The following is a 17,562-nucleotide window of genomic DNA, read 5'->3' on the forward strand; positions in this document are numbered from 1 at the left end:
AAAGCCATTTTTTAAGGGGTGAAAAAGACTCCACACTTACATTCTAGCTCATAGAGATGGAATGCGGAGAGTTTGGCCGGGAAGGGGGACCCTGAAGCTGAGTTGCGGACAGTTCCCTCGAAGAAATCAGTCTCCTCCCAGTTCTTTTTCCTTTCAGCAGAGGAGCAGCAGTAAGGGAACTGCAGCAGCTCCAACTGTAAACTTAAAAGCTTCACGCTCCAGAGGCTGACTTATTTCCAGTTAGGTTGATTTTTCTTTTCTCCCTCTTTCTCTTTTTCACCTTCTGGACAAGTGGAATAAAGTGAAGGGGACTGTCCTTTTAAATGCTTGTCTCTCCATTTACCTGAAGTTCTGCTTTGGTTTCCGTATCTCTCGTTTACAAGCTCCAGCACACATCACAGCCCGCAAGAGCGGAGTCCCAGATGTTCGGGGAACTACTTTCCGTCTGTCTTTAAAGTTCCGTGCTCCTTCTTATCATGCTTCCCTCCCCCGAATCTGGCCAAGTCCCTTTGTTTCCAGAGAGCCAAAGGACCGGGATCAATACATTTCCAGACTGAGGGGAAACGCCGGAATGTGATAGGGAAGAAAGAGCGGTTCCCGCCCCCCCTTATTCAGTTTTTCCTGTCTCCGGCTTATTCCTCCCCACCTTCCTTTCCTCTTCTCCTTCTTCTCGTTTTCCTTTTCCTCCTTCTTCTTCCCTTTGACTGGATCCGGTCCCAGAAATGTCAGGATAACCTCAGCTCTGCCTGCTCCAAACCGAAGTCAAACAACAGCAGCCACTGGAAATCTCAGAAACTTCACTAAGAATTTAACAGATCAGCAGAACACCGCCTCCTTCCCACTTCAACACGTTGAGAGAGGACTCCATAGGGAAAGGGGGGGGGGGGGTTCTTTGGGACCGGGAGAGAGTTTTGAAACGCTACTCATCATCATAAATCACTTCGGGAAAGGATGGCTGAGAACTTAACCCTTTCAGCACCACAGATGAAAGGGGAACTCTTTTCCTCTCTGCTTGTATTCTAATCCCACTCTGGGGAGAAACAAATAGCTTAGATTTCTCGCTCCAGCTGACTTTTTTTTTTTAAAGAGATTCTGAAGTTATGGTAAAAGCACGTTCAAACATGTGCTAGATCCTTATTTTTAGTTCTACGAGTATATTCATACCTTTCTGGCCCATTTCTCACTTTTTGTTTCAGATTGGAAAACATGACCGAGTTGTTTTTATTTTATGCTAATTGCGGATCACATTACCCCATTTTGGTTCCCTGTTTCTCCTTGGCATGAAAGGAAGCTGGTAAAGGGATAGAGATGCAGACAATGGAGGCTGGTCCCCTGAGTCCCCGGTAAACTCTGCTTGGCGTCAGAGTCCAAGGAAGAGGCAGAGTTCCCTGCAACCCAACATGTGTTGGGGTGGGGGTGGGGTGGGCTCTCCAGGGGATGGGAGGGATCTGGGGAGAGGAAGAGGAATGGAAGAAATGGTTTCAGACTGGTGCTGACAGTTCCCAAAGAGGATGCCCCTAGCCATCTTTGCTTGTCTTAGAGTCTTCTGCTGGGGTTTAGGCACAGATGTTTCAGGGAATGAGGGCTCTATTTCCCCTACAAAAAAGGGGGGTACTAAGCACTCTGTGGGTGCATGCTCAGTCAATGTTAACTGCTCCTGGTGATGACTGGATAGTAGTTTTGAGTGTCTCCCTGCAGGCCACTTCTGAAACTATTGTTCTTGGATGTTCCAATATTCCATCTTGTTCATTTTTGTCCTCCTCCCACCATCTCAGGCCCTGGAGCTCAAAAGAAATGGAAGGGACCTTGGCGATCACCTCAGCTAACTCCCTGTTTTTTTCAGAGGGGGAAACTAAGGCTTATACAAGTTAGCCAAGTGTACATGGGCCCAAGATCTCACAGGAAGTAGCTGTCAAGACTCTAATACAATTCCCCTGGGTCCAAAGACATTGCTCTTTCTGCTACTACTCCAAGTTGCCCCTTTGGCTCTGTCCTGTGGGGTTTAAGGATGAGCCTCCCAAGGGACGGTTAAAGGTAACTGATTTCTAGGAAGGAATACCCATGGACAGCAAAGACTTGTGTAAGCAAGGAAACACTTCTTTTTTTAATTAATTAATTAATTTAGAATAGTTTTCCATAGTTACATGATTCGTGTTCTCCCTCCCCTTTCTTTCTGCCCCCTTCCAGAGCTGACGAGCAATTCCACTGAGTTAAACATGTATCATTGTTCAAAACGTTGTTATTTGCAGTAGAGTGATCCTTGAACAAAACCCCAATCATATCCCCATCAAAGCACGTGATCAATCATATGTTTTTCTTCTGGGTTTCCGCTCCCACAGTTCTTCCTCTGGATGTGGATAGTGTTCTTTCTCATAAGTCCCTCTGAATTGTCCTGGATCATTGCATTGCTGCTAGCAGAGAAATCGTATTACATTCAATTGTGCCACAGCGTATCCATCGCTGTGTCTCCTTGTTCTGCTCAAGGATATATTTCTAAGCTGATGAAGGAAGTTAGAAGGGGACATCATTCACTGAGAATCAGATGGTTTTCTAATTTTATTTATTCATTTAGCAAATTTTTCAATATCTACTATACAGCAGGTACTTGCTAGATATAAAGTTGAAAAAAATCACACAATCTTTCAAAATAAGAGAATTAGTCAGGGATGAGTTGACCATATGTCCTATATTAGTTTGGGAAGAAATGGGTTTTGACTTGTTTTCTCTTTAGATTATGTGTCCCCTAAACAGTCTTGCTGACCCCCCCCCTTATTATATTGGAACCTGATTCCTCCTTTTTCCTCCTTTTACCTTCTTTTCCTCTTTCCTTCCCTACCCCTTATTTTTCTCTTTGCAGTTCTCTCTGTCTCTCCTTCCTCCTCTTTCCTCCACTGGCTCATTGGAAGTATGAGTTGTTAAACCATAATCTAAATGTCTGCTTTCCTAAAGAATTTAGCAGGTGATTCTGTGTGACCCTACTAACTGACTCACCTTCTATCTGGATCCATTCACTTGTCCAAAGCTGAATTTTCTCACCAGTACCCTTCTATCCCCACTGTGAAGAAATCCTTCCTTCCTTCCTTCCTTTTAATCCTAACATCTCCATTTACTTGAATTTCTGGCTTGGATTTTGCATTGCTCAAATACAAACTCTTGTACATATTCCTACTTCCCAACACAAAGCACCAGCTTCACCAAGGTTGGCCCCTGTGGGCTATCCAGGCATTTCTGAATTATCTAAAAATGTCTTCTGGGTTCTGAGAAAGCTTTAGTCCTGTGAGACCCAGACATTGAGCAACAGAGACTTAGGGGGATACTGAACTATCAAAGATCTCTTCCTAGGACCTCAGCCTCATCCCCACCTATGAACTTCCATCACTAGATGGCAACCTAGTTCCATATGCTGGAGAGTGGCAAATGGCTTCAAGTAGGCAAAGAAAGGGAGGTTGTGGAAAGTTCTCAAGAAGACTGACCCAATCTCTCAGAGACTCATTTTCATCCTGTCCCAATATGGTGCCAATCTTAGAAGCATTTCACCTCAAGAAAGACTAGTGGTCCTTCTCGTTTAGATCCTCCCTGATGAATGGGAAGGCCTTGGTTTAAGACCTTCAGGGACTCTTTTTTTATGTCCTTGTGAAGAAATACTCCCTTCCTTCATTTTTACTGGGCACTTTTTTGTAATACTCACTTCTCTATAAGTAAAAAGTAGTCGTAGTAGCTAGCATTTATAACTCACTTAATTATGTGCCAGATACTAGGCTACGCACTTTGAAATTACCCTGCAAGGTTATTATCCCCTTTTTATAGATGAGGAAACTGAGACTTGCTTAGGGTCATATAGTTAAGAAGTATTTCAGGCTAGATTTGAACTCGGGTCTTCTTGATGCCAAGCTATAGCTTTAATCAGTGGACCACCAAATTGGAAGGGACTCGAGAGGCCATTTAGTCCAACCCATCATAAAGCAAAAATCCTTCCTACAGCAGAGCTAACAAATGGTCATCCGATTCTGAGTGTAGGCTTTTAGAGAGAGAGATGAGACTATCTCCCCCCCCCCTTTTTTTTTTTCAAATCTTTACCTTCTGTCTCCGGACCAATACTAAGTACTGTTCCAAGTCAGAAGATCAGTAAGGGCTAATCAATTGAGACTTGCTCACAGTCACACAACTAGGAATTATCAGAGGTCAGATTTGAACCCAGGTCCTCCTGAATCTAGATCTGGCTCTCTATCCACAGAACCACCTACCTACCCCTCAGACTATCTCCTAAGCTAATCTATTCCACTTTGGGAGAATTTTAATTAGAAAAAAGGGTTATTTTTTTTCTTTCATCAAACCTAAAATTTTCTCTTTGCTTCTTCCAGGGCATCGCTCCCAGTTCTGTCCCTGAGCTAAGCAGGACAAGTTGAATCCCTCTTCCTAGGGATAGCCTTTCATGGTAAAGCAAAAATTGGCTTGGGGAAGGCCAATTTAATGATTAATTTACATCATGACTCAGGAAAGGAGGAATCAAGAGGGTAAGAAAGAGGAAATTAGGATGATTTAATGAAGGCTGGAAGAAATGTAGTGAGCAGCTAGGAGTGTATTAACTGGAGACTGTCAGGGGAAAACAGACAAAAGGGATAAGTGGGGCTCTGAGAAAAAGATCTGCCACCTAGAAATTAAATTTAGACTAACAGACTAGATAACAGATAGATAAACTAGATGATGCTGTTACCTATAGGTGGGAGTGCACTGGTAAGTGTTTAACAATCACCTCTCTAAAAAAAAAAGTACAGAGGCACTTTTAAGGATAATCTGCTTTAGTAATATTTTCTCCATCACTTTCTTACATCTAGAAATCCCCCAAACAATTAATCAAGTCCTGATTTGTAACATTCGCCAATTTCTGAGGTGTAAATGCTCACAGTGGAAAGGTAGCATTGCACTCTCCTGAACCTCTACAATCAGGCTCTAGCCCACCTGTAGTAGGCCAAGCCAAAATGAATGGCAAGACTGTACTGAAATTGCTTACCTAAATAAAGTAAGAAGATCATGGATTTAGACCTTAAAAATCCTCTAATCCAATGTCTTCATTTTTTAAAAAAATGTAAACCCTTACCTTCCATCTTGGAGTCAATACTATGTATTGGCTCCAAGGCAGAAGAGTGGTAAGGGCTAGGCAATGGGGGTCAAGTGACTTGCCCAGGGTCACACAGCTGGGAAGTGGCTGAGGCCAGATTTGAACTCAGGACCTCCCATCTCTAGGCCTGGCCCTCAATCCACTGAGCTACCCAGCTGACCCCCCAATGTCTTCATTTTATTTCTCTGAGACTTAGAAATTCATTGATATCAGGATCCGCGACATCAAGAATAGCTTGGGAGCTCCCTCCACTAAGGTAAATCACCAGCCCTTCTATAACTTAGTTTCCTAGAATGTCTCAAGGCCAGAAGAAATTAAATGACTTGTCGATACAACTAGTCAATAGCAGAGGCAGGATATGAACATGGGTTTTCTTAATTCCAAAGATGGCACTTGATCTATTATACCATGTTATTGTTGTTTAATTGTTTTCAGTCACATCCAACTCTTTGTGACCCTTTTTGGGGTTTTCTTGGCAAAGATACTGGAGCAATTTGCCATTTCTTTCTCCATCTCACCTTATAGGGGAGGAAACCGAGGCATACCATCCATTCCCTCATACCCAAGCTCATCCAGATGATGTAGAACTGATCTTCCAACTTATGTTCTCTTTCTCTAAATTCAATATACTTTCCATTTTGTACCCTGAGAAATTAGAAATCCTTCACAAGTCAGTTTTGTACCCTAAGGGTTGACTTCACAAATCAGTCAACAAACATTTGCCAAGCACTTACCAAATGCCAGATACCATAGACACTGGGAGTACAAAGAAAGGGAAAACAAAACAAAACATAGTCTTTCCTCTCCAGGAAATCACATTCTAATTCTACGTGTGGGAGCAAACATGCAAATCACGATGGATGTGCAAGAGAGTAAAGGGAAGGGAATATCAAATGAGAAGCTGGGGGGGGGGGGGAGAATACCCCTGTAGAAGGTGAGATTGGCCCTGAGTCTTGAAGGAACTTGATGTGGGAACTTCATTCTTGAAGTGTGGCAAAACAGTCAAAATTCAATGAAGAAAATCATGACAATTAAGCAAAGCAAAACAAAAATAGCAATTAAGTCTGGCAATAAAGTTACATATCATAAGTAATGTGAAAGGTCAATGTTGCATTTAAATGTAGCGTTACGTGTGTAGAGAGTAAGTTATGTTAAGCGATAGTGCAGGAAATTAAAACCTCCAGGAACATCTTTGCCTGACCTTGAAGGTAAATAATATTTCGGAAGCAAGTTTATTTCTTTACCTTCTTTCTTATTATCTATAAATATATTTATTTGTTATTTGTAAAGTACATTTTTGTATTTAAAAGCATATAAAACAAAAAATTCATGTGGTTTTTAAGGGTTGGAATGGATTCATCGCATTTCCATTAATTTAAATAGGGAAATTTGATTTGCCACATGAGCAAATTGAGTTACAAGGTTGGCCATGGAAAGAATTAAATTCGTGTGTCAAGGCACCACTATAGAACTTTGGTGGACACTCAAGGAAGCCAGGAGGTGGGATGGGACAACACTCCAGGGATGGGAGATAGCCAGGGACAGACCTCAGAGTTGCTAATTGAAGTGTCTTGTTAAGAGCAAGGAGGCCAGTGTCACATAGAATCACATCGCTAATAAGTGTCTGAGGTCAGATTTGAACTCAAGCCTCACTGACTAAAGGATAAGAACTCTAAATACTTATTACAGGTGGATAGTTATTTTTAATAGGGAAAAATAACCAAATTCCTAACACCAAAGTAGATATTGCCTTTCATGAGATGTAGAAGTGAGGAGCATGGCTAGGTTTGGAGTCAAGGAGATCTGGGTTCAAGTTTTGTTCATTTAATTTCTCAGTTTTCCTTATCTATAAGCTGAGGTTAACATTCCCTGTTTGTAACAATCTCACAAGGTTGTGGTGAGCCTGAAATGAGAGTCTATGCGTTAAGCACCTAGCCAGCTTCAAAGCATGAAAATGTTGCTTATTTTCTAGCAGATTCTTTTCCATGCCTTGTCAGGGATTTGTTTATGGGAAATGTGTGATATGCAATGGAAAGAATTTAGTGCTGGTAAATGGAACTGATAAGGGGACAGCTAGGTCTGAGAAGGAGGTACTGGGTTCAAATTTGGGCTCAGACACTTCCTAGCTAAGTGACCCTAGACAAGTCACTTACCCCACTTACCTAATTTTTTCCATTCTTCAATCTTGGAACAAATACTTAGTTTTGATTCTAAGATAAAAGGTAGGTGATTTTTTAAAAATCATATAAAAAGTAGTATAATTTTAAGAGTATGGGGAAAGCACTATAATTCATATAATTAGAAATATATATGGATTGCTCTACTTTCATGACCTGAATAAAATCCTTCCCTCTAATTCTAACATTCTATCAGTCTCTTAAAATTCAACTGTTCCTGGGAAAGTTATTAAAAATTTGAGAGATTTCCTTGCTGTGTGACCCTGGGCAAGACACTTAACCCCAGCTACCCCTTACCATGCTTCTGCCTTAGAATCAATACTTAGTACACATTTAAGACAGAAAGTAAAGGTTTAAAAAACAAAAGGTGGGGTTGACACAGAAGAACTAGATGCTCATCTCTTAGAGGATTTTATACACATTAAATATCCCTATCATTCACATTTGAAGATGACAATTTTCCATGTCTAATATTAAGAAACTTCTTATGGCCCCAAAGTTCCCTTCTAACTCTAAGTCTATGGTCCAGTAAGGCACTTAGATGGTTGTTTAAGGTTTGAATTAGTAACTCATATTTATATAGTATTTTAAGGTTTACAATGTGGTTTTCACACATAGACACTCCATTGCTGCCACTGCCGTCACCACCACCACCACTATAGCAACAATAACAACAATCCTGTGATATAGGTAGAACAATCTTATTTCTCCATTTTACAGATGAGGAAACTGAGTCTCATAGAGGTTAGGTAAAGTTGAGTACAATCATACAACTTGTATATCAGAGCCAGCATTTCACTCCTAGCCTCCTGACTTCAAATCAGATTCTTTTTTCACTCAACTGTATTATATCTTTGATTATAAATTCAATGGGAAAAGGAAGACTGTACCTTCTTTTTTCTTTATCTTCCCTAGAGCACCTGGTAGAAAAAATTGCATTGGAGAAGTGCCAGATGCATGTGTTGAATGATGAATGGGCTAATTAACTAATAATTAATGCCAGGGTTGGTGGGAGTGGAGATGATACACAAGAAATCTGAGATATATTTTCTGATTCCTGGAGCTGTGGAGCTGTTAATATATTTGGCGAGATACACGTGAAATAGTTTATGTCAGTAGTCTGGGACAAAAGACCTGCTGAAAAACTTTAAGGAAATCTTCGGAGATTAATCAAAATGGTGCTACTAAGATGACTTAACAAATTGAAAGTTAATGTTAAGCCCAGTCTTCAAAGACAGAAGAAGGGGATCAAGTGTGGGGAATCTCCTGTTTGGAAAGAGGCCACCACACACTGAAGGTAGAAATCATCTCGTTCTTCTGGGACTTAGCCAAATTTCCGGACTAGAAGACTAGTTTCTCCCTCAGGCAAAGAAGACAAAGAAGTGGAAGAACACAAGAGAGTTAGATCTTTAAAAAAAAAAATGTTTTTTCTCCAATTACATGTAAAAACAATTTTTAACATTCTTTTTTTTAAGAGTTTGAGTTCCAAATTTTCTCCCTTCTTCTGACCCTCTCTCCTTGCCTCCCACTTCATCCTGGATGGTAAGCGATCTGATATAGATTTTATATGTGTAATCATGTAAAATGTTTCCCCATATTAGTCATTTTGTGACAGAGAACTCAAGTGTAAAAGAAAAGAAGAAAGTATAATATACAGAGGTCTGTCCAGTGGCCTATCTGAGGACCCGGGATTGTCTGCCCAAGTATGACGTCACAGTCAGATGAATGAGATGAGACACATCGTGCATTCAGTCCACGTATGAAGGCATCACACACAGTGCTCTGCCATAGTACTGTGGCATGTTTATTATATCGGTTTTTGGTACACACATAATCAATTCTTTACGTATGTGACATTCTACAGTTTGATTGGATATTATCAAATCACCTAAACAACACTCTTGTGATGTTACTACAACAAAGAATTCTGTGATCATTTACTAGGTTTCTACAACACTCTGTGATAGATATGATTAATGTGAATAAAGCCATTTGTTACTACTAAAATAAGTAGTAGCACTAAAATTAGGAGGTTATGGTACCATATGAATTACAACATTTATTGAACCAATTACTATCTACCTATCTTATCCATTCATAATTTTATCTTTATGAGGAATAATCATAACAAGTTCAATTTACTTATGTCAAACAGACTTAAAATCATTAATTGCATTCTCATCAGTAAGCCATATGGGATTAGTCATTGTTGCAGCTTTAATATAATCAACACTTAGTTTTATAGGTGCTACTGTATTAATAATTGCCCATGGTCTAACATCTTCAATACTATTCTGCCTAGCTAATACCAATTATGACCGCATCCATAGTTGCACAATAATCCTTGCATGAGGATTACAAATGATTTTACCATTAAAATGTACATGATGATTATTAGCTAGTCTAGCTAATCTAGCCTTACCACCATCAATTAATTTTCTAGGAGAACTTATAGTTATCACAGCATCATTATCATGATCAAATTGATCTATTTTACTATTAGGACTAAACATAGTAATTACAGCCTTATACACCTTATATATATTAATTACCTCCCAATGAGGTAAATTTACACATCATTTAACTCCTTTGTATCCTACAGTAACACGTGAGCACATATTAATAATTCTTCACATTTTACCACTACTACTTATACCATTAAACCCAAAATATATTTTAGGCATTACATTGTGCAAATATAGTTTAACAAAAACATTAGATTGTGAATCTAAACATAAAAGTTTAAATCTTCTTATATGCCAAGAAAGACTCAAGAACTGCTAATTCTTGTACTCTATATTTAACAATATAGCTTTCTAACTTTTAAAAGAGAAGAGCTATCCATTGGTCTTAGGAACCAAAACTTTTGGTGCAACTCCAAATAAAAGTAATTAATTATACTTTAAACTCAATAATTTTACTATCAATCATTATATTCATTTCACCATTACTATATAACATAATGCTACCGCACAAAACAATATACTTTCCAACATATTATAAAAATATAATTATAATAGCTTTTATTACAAGTCTACCACCTCTTCATTTTTATATACTATGGGCAAGAATCCATTATTACAAATTGACATTGATTCTCAATTAACACCTTTAATATCTCAATAAGTTTTAAATTAGATTTTTTCTCAATTATCTTTATCCCAATTGCCCTATTGCCTGATCAATCTTAGAGTTCTCATTATGGTATATACACTCTGATTTATTTATTCACCAATTCTTCAAATACTTACCAACTTTCCTTTTAACAATAATTATTCTAGTATCGGCCAACAATTTATTTCAACTATTTATTGGATGAAAAGGCGTTGGAATCATATCATTTTTATTAATTGGATGATGATATGGATGCACAGATGCCAATACCGCAGCCCTACAAACAATTACCTATAATTGTATTGGAGATATTGGATTTATACTCACAATAATATGACTCATATTAAATAGTAACTCCTGAGATCTACAAAACATTTTTTCAATTAATATAGATTCTATTGCATTACTAGGCCTAATTATTGCTGCAACTGGAAAATCAGCTCATTTTGGTCTTCACCCATGACTTCCTTCAGCCCTATTACACTCAAGCACTATAGTAGTAGCAGTAGTACCACTAAAATTAGTACCTCATGTACTTATTAGTAGTACCTCTTGACCTGCTAAGAGGATCATTGTCCTTTTGGTCGCTTTCACTATCCATCATAATTGCTTGGGAGATGAACAACAAAACATATTCGTATCTAGGTGTGAGGACTTTAGACAGACCAATTTGGGGGTTTTCCTCAATTTACAAGTTCTGTTTTTCTTGTGTTACTTTGAAGTGCCTAGCAACAACAAATTCATTTGAGTGGTAACTGTAGGACAAGATGCATTATAGTACTCAACCTTTCAGCTGGTGTAGGGCCTTGGAGCGTATCTTGTGTTTGAGAAAGGAGGGGTCATGGGCAGTAATCTTTGGGTTTTTATTCTGTAATTGCAATCTTTTGGGGGTAATAACCTAGGGGGCTTAAAGTAGGGAATATATTTATTGATCCTATAAGTATTTGCTCTCATGTTATTTCTCCTGTATTGGGGAGAGAATAATAATCATAACAAGTCCACTGGTGGGGAAAATTTGGGGAAAGAAGTCATAAAGGGGGATCAGCAATAGGCCCTCATTCTGGGGTCTGCTTTGCTGACCTTCCTTCCTCGGATGACCTTGTCAATCAGTTGGGGTATGATGACCTCTGGCAATAATATTGTAGTCCAGTCTGCATGCAGACTCCTTCAGGTCTTTCTTGGAAGGCCAATGACAGTTTTCATCATGATCTCTGGAATTGTCTTGATTCACTTCGTTCCTGAGAATAATTGGTTATTCACAGTTCATCAAGAAATAATGCTCTCACTGTTTATCATATTCTTCTGGTTCTGTTCACCTCACTTTGCATCAGTTCATGCACATCTTTCCAATTTTTTCTGAAATCATTCAGCTTGTCATCTCTTATAGCACAATAGTTTTCCATCACTATTATATACCATAACTTGTTCAGCTATTCCTCAGTTGATGGATGACCCCTCAATTTCCAATTCTTTGCTACCACTGAAAGAGTTGCAATAAGTATTTTTGTACAAATAAGTCCTTTGTCCCTTTTTTTGAGATAGAGTTTGATCTCAAGAGTGAGATAACAAAGGTAGAAGGAAAGCCACCCACAAGGAGTCTTTACACTAAGTTGCACTGAAGCCAGAACTAGAAGCTATCTATATAGGCTTTTAAAATAATTAATTATTTCATTAAAAACTTTATATTGAACATAATACTGCTGTTCAGTCATATTTCTATCATGTCTGACTCTTTGTGACACCATTTGAGCTTTTCTTGGCAAACATACTGGAGTGGTTTGCCATTTCCTACTCCAGTTCATTTTACAAATAAGGAACTGAGGGAAACAGGTTAAGTGACTTGCCCAGGGTCACATAGCTAGTAAATATTGGAGGCCTGATTTAAACTTAGGAAAATGAGTCTTCCTGCCTCTAGACCTGATATGTTATCCACTGTGCCATATAGCATCCCATTGAACATGATATAACCAACTAAATTTACTTGGTAATAATCTGTTTAAATTAATTTACCCATAAGTACTTCATCCTAAGGAAAGGTTCAAGTTGAGTCAAAGGTTGTTTTCTACTTAATTCTATAAGGAAAAACTATTAAGTAAATAGTGAACAGTCATAGTAAAAGATCATTGAGATGGTATCTGGTTGTATTTAATTTTTTTTCAAATGTCTTTAGACTTACATTTATTTATTCTAAATTATATTATTCTTTTATACATAATAATATTATGAACATTTCATACTCATATAGAGCTTTATAAGTGACAAAACTCCTTCACTATATCATATCATTTGATGTTTTGCCAACTCCATAAAGGAGATAGTAAAAATATTATTAACTTCATTTTTAAAAAACCTTTACTTTTTGCCTTAGTATCAATTCTAAGGCAGAGGAGAGGCTAGGCAATAAGGGTGAGTGACTTGCCCAGGGTCATAGAGGAATGGGACCTCTAATGCTGACCTTCTGATGCCAAACCTAAGGCTCTTTCCATTATGTTATTTATGCTGACTATTAGGAATTAGTTCATGTTTTTATGGAAAAGATGTGACTTACTGAAATGGCATACTAATATATGCTCTAAATTTACCAAAGAATGGATTTTTGGACCACGTGGCCACAGATCAGTTACCACCATTCATCTTAAGGCAGCTAAATAAATATCAGACAGGACCTTAGAGGAAAAAAAGTCTTATACTAAGCTTTGCAAACTTTCTATAATTGGTCAATGGAATGCCATGTATGCAATTAACTAGCATAAATGACATGCTTATTTCTGGGTTGGAAGGAGAAAAAAGGGAAATTTTTAAAAATTATTTTCTTAATAATATAATTTTTCTGGATCATACATATATTTTCATGGAAAACATACTTCTATATTGGATATCATTATAAGAACACATTCATACATTCAAAACCCCAAAATAAAACCACAAACACACCAATATCAAAGTTAATATGCTTTGATCCACATCCATCCAACTCAACAGTTCTTCCTCTGGAGGTGGATACATTCCCTATCATAAGTCTTTCAGGATTGTCCCAGCACTATTCAGAGTAACTAAGTTTTCACAGATAATCACCATCCAATATTGCTGTTATTGTGCACAATGTTCTATCTTGGTTCTACTTATTTCCCTCTGCATCAATTCATGTAGGTCTTTCCAGGTTTTTTTTTAAATCATCTTGCTCATCATTTCTTATAGCACCATTATATTCCATCATCAACATATACCACAATTTGTTAAGCCATTACCCAACTGATGTACATCCTTTCAGTTTATGATTCTTTGCTACCACAAAAAGAGCAGCTATAAACATTTTTCTAAAAGGAGGTCTTTCCCCCTTTTTTATTATTTCTTTGAGATACAGACACAGTAGTGGTATTACAGGATCAAAGGGTATGCACAATTTTATGGCCCTTTGGGCATAGCTCCCAATTGCTTTCCAGAATCAGTTCACAGTTCCATCAACAGCATTAAGAGGATCATTCTCCATTTTTACACATCCCCTCCAACATTTATCATTTTCCTTTACTGCCATATTGACCAATCAGATAGGTGTGGGAAGGTACCTCAGCATTATTTTAATTTACACTTCTTTAATACAGAGTGATTTAGAGTCTTTTAATATGATTATTAAAAGCTTAATAGCTTTGATTATTTCACCTGAAAATTGCTTGGTCATAAACTTTGGCCATTTGTCGGTTGGGGAATAGCTTATATTCTTATGAATTTGACTTAGTTCTCTACAGATTTGAGAAACAACCTTTGTCAGAGAAATTTGTTGGAAACATTACCCCTAATTTATTTCCCTTCTAATCTAGGTTACATTGGTTTTGTTTGTACAAAAGCTTTTAAATTTAATATAATAGGGTAGCAGAGTCAAGATGGCAGCCTAGAAGGAGCAGAAGTTCAGACCTCTGAATACCCTTCCTTACTGATCACAAATTGATTGCTCTGAGGGGACTGAAAATAAAACCCAACAACAAGACAGAGCCAAGGAACCCTCCTGCTGGACTCAATTCAAAAGGTACACCCCTGAAAAAGCCGGAATCCGAGAACACTCGGGTTTAAGGGGAAGGCAAAAGGAAGGTCCCAGGAGCCTTCCTCCCTCACCTAGAGCACTAAGCCTCCAGTGGCAGCAGGAACATCTGGGCGGGCAAAGGTACTGGTTTGGAGGGTGTACCTTGTGGGCCTGGCTGTGCCAAACTCAGAGTGTCAAACACAGATGGCAGGGAAGGAGCTGGAGAGGAAGCATAGAGCTGGCAGCCTGATCAGAGATGTGGAGATCCTCCATAGTGCTCCAGCCTTCCAGGAGTTTTTGGCCTCAGAGCATGCCCAGCCCAACCCAGTTGAACTTAATCCCATCAAAAGTCTTCAGAGTGCAGGGAAACCCAGGCTCCAATACCCCTCCCTCACTGACTGCTGGACTTTAATCCAATCAAAAGCCTCCAGAGGATAGGGAAGCTCAAACTCCAACACCTCTCCCCCACAGACTGCACTGACAGATCTTCTGTCAAAGCTCCAAGAGGGGAGACTGACAGAAGCCTCCAAAACCAAAAAAATGAGAGGAGCAAGAGCACAGACAAATATGGGGACCAAAAAACGGGTAAATATGAGCAAACAACAGAAAAAGAAGAAAGAAATTACAATAGACAGCTTCTATACAGCAAACAGAACAGAGGGGAAAGGATCAGCAAACGATAAAACAGAAATCCCAGTGAATTTTATACAGGCTTTGGAAGAACTTAAAATGCAATTCAAAACACAATTAAGAGAGGCTGAAGACAATTGGGAAAAGAACTTGATGACCTCCAAAGAAAATCAGACCAGAAGGAGAAGGATGACCAAAAAGCCCGGGAAGAAATCCAGTCTTTAAGAACCAGAATACAACAACTAGAATTAAGTGACCTCGCAAGGCAGCAGGAAACTATGAAACAAAACCAAAAGAATGAAAAAATTGAGGAAAATATGAAGCATCTCATTCACAAAACAGAGGATTTAGAAAATTGTTGGAGGAGAGACATCTTAAGAATCATAGGCCTACCAGAAGACCATGACAAAAGGAAAAGCCTGGACATCATACTATAGGAAATTAACCAAGAAAACTGCACTGATATTCTAGAACAAGAGGGAAAAGTGGAGATTGAAAGAATCCACAGATTACCTCCTGTACTTAATCCTCAACTGACAACACTCAGGAATGTTATAGCCAAATTCAAGAACTATCAGACCAAAGAAAAGATATTACAAGCTGCCAAGAAGAAGTCATTCAGATACCATGGAACCACAGTGGGGATAACACAGGATCTGGCTGCATCCACACTGAAGGACTGAAAGGCATGGAATATGATATTCCGGAAAGCAAGGGAACTAGGTCTACAACCAAGAAACAACTACCCAGCAAAACTGACTATATTCTTACAGGGGAAAATGTGGTCATTCAACAAAATAGAAGAATTCCAAGAATTTTTAAAGAAAAGATCAGACCTGAACAGAAAATTCGATCCAAGCACATAACTCAAGAGAATCATCAAAAGGTAATTTAAAAAGAGGGAAAAAAGAAAAACAAAACAAACAAAAAACAACCCTTTTTTAAAGAGACTCAATAAGTTAAAATGTTATTTATCCCTATAAGAAAAGAGGTCATTAGTAACTCTTAAAAACTGTTGTTATCACCTGGGCAGCTAGAAGAATTACACTTAGAGGGAACAGTGGCAAACTCTATAGGATGAAAGAACAAGACATAAATAAGTGTATAGATATATATGCATGCATAAATACATATACATGTGTATAATATATATATATATATATATATATATATATATATATACAACTAGAGCTAAAAAAGAGGTTACCACTAAAAGAAATGGGAAAAGAAACAAATGGGGGTAAATGTATATGTCACAAAGAAGATCACGGTGGGGGGGGGGGGGGAGAACATCAGTACACTGGAAGGGTAAAGAGGTTGGAGATAGGAAATACTCAACTCTTACGTGCTTTGAAATTGACCCAAAGAGGGAAGAACAATCCAATCCTTTGGGGCAGAGAAGAGATTAGCGCCCTATAAGGGAGTAGTAGGGTAACAAATGGACTGGTGGGGAGGGAAGCAGTACAAGGGAGGGAGAGGGTGGGGGTTAGTTTTAGAAAGACTACAGGGAAAATAAGGAGGGAATAAGAAGGAAGGAGGTAGAAAAGGAAGTAAAATAAGGGTGGGAACTAGGGGGACTGATTAAAAACAAAAATTGGTGAAGAAGGAAATAGTGAAAGAAGAAAAGGCAGGACCAGGAGTAGAAATCAAAATGCTGGGAAATACACAACTAGTAATCATAACTCTGAATGTGAATGGAATGAACTCACCCATAAAACGCAAGTGAATAGCAGAGTGGATTAGAGTCCAAAACCCTACCATATGCTTTTTATAAGAAACACACATGAGGAAGGTAGATACACATAGGGTGAAAGTAAGAGGATGGAGCCAAATCTATTGGGCATCAACTGATAAAAAGAAGGCAGGAGTAACAATCATGATATCTGACAAAACCAAAGTAAAAATAAATCTAGTTAAAAGAGATAGGGAAGGTAATTACATCCTGATAAAAGGCAGTATAGACAAAGAAGAAATATCAGTACTCAACATGTATGCACCAAATGGCATAGCATCCAGATTTCTAAAGGAGAAATTAGTGGAACTCAAGGATGAAATAGATAGAAAAACTATTCTAGTGGGAGAACTGAACCTTCCTCTATCCAAACTACATGAATCAAACCAAAAAATAAATAAGAAAAGGGTAAGAGAAGTGAATGAAATCTTAGGGAAAAAATAGAGTTCGTAGATACGTGGAGAAAAATAAATGGAGACAAAAAGGAATACACCTTCTTTTTAGCAGCATATGATACATTCACAAAAATTGACCATGTATTAGGGCATAAAAACATTGCAAACAAGTGCAAAAGGGCAGAAATAATAAATGCAACCTTCTCAGATCACAATGCAATGAAAATAATAATTAGTAAGGGTACAAGGAGAGGTAAATAAAAATTTAATTGGAAATTAAACAATACGATTCTCCAAAATCAGTTAGTTAAAGAACAAATCATAGAAACAATTAATAACTTCATTGAAGAAAATGACAATGATGGGACGTCCTTTCA

General features: G+C 38.2%; 1 protein-coding gene across 2 annotated transcripts in view; it reads right to left on the bottom strand.

The window, feature by feature from the left end:
* The window catches only part of CCDC80 (coiled-coil domain containing 80), a 37,980-nt gene extending 37,105 nt beyond the window's left edge, over positions 1-875 (bottom strand). Inside the window, exon 1 of one of the 2 annotated variants that reach the window (XM_056793459.1) lies at positions 344-875. The gene's annotated coding sequence lies outside the window, so the exon portion shown is untranslated. Of the gene's footprint in view, positions 1-40 lie in introns of both variants that reach the window. The other variant, XM_056793458.1, reaches the window with a different exon arrangement.
* Between the last annotated feature and the right edge of the window lie 16,687 nt (positions 876-17,562).

The sequence above is a fragment of the Monodelphis domestica genome, chromosome 4 (genome assembly GCF_027887165.1).
Source record: "Monodelphis domestica isolate mMonDom1 chromosome 4, mMonDom1.pri, whole genome shotgun sequence".
In the NCBI taxonomy this organism is placed as follows: Eukaryota; Metazoa; Chordata; class Mammalia; order Didelphimorphia; family Didelphidae; genus Monodelphis; species Monodelphis domestica.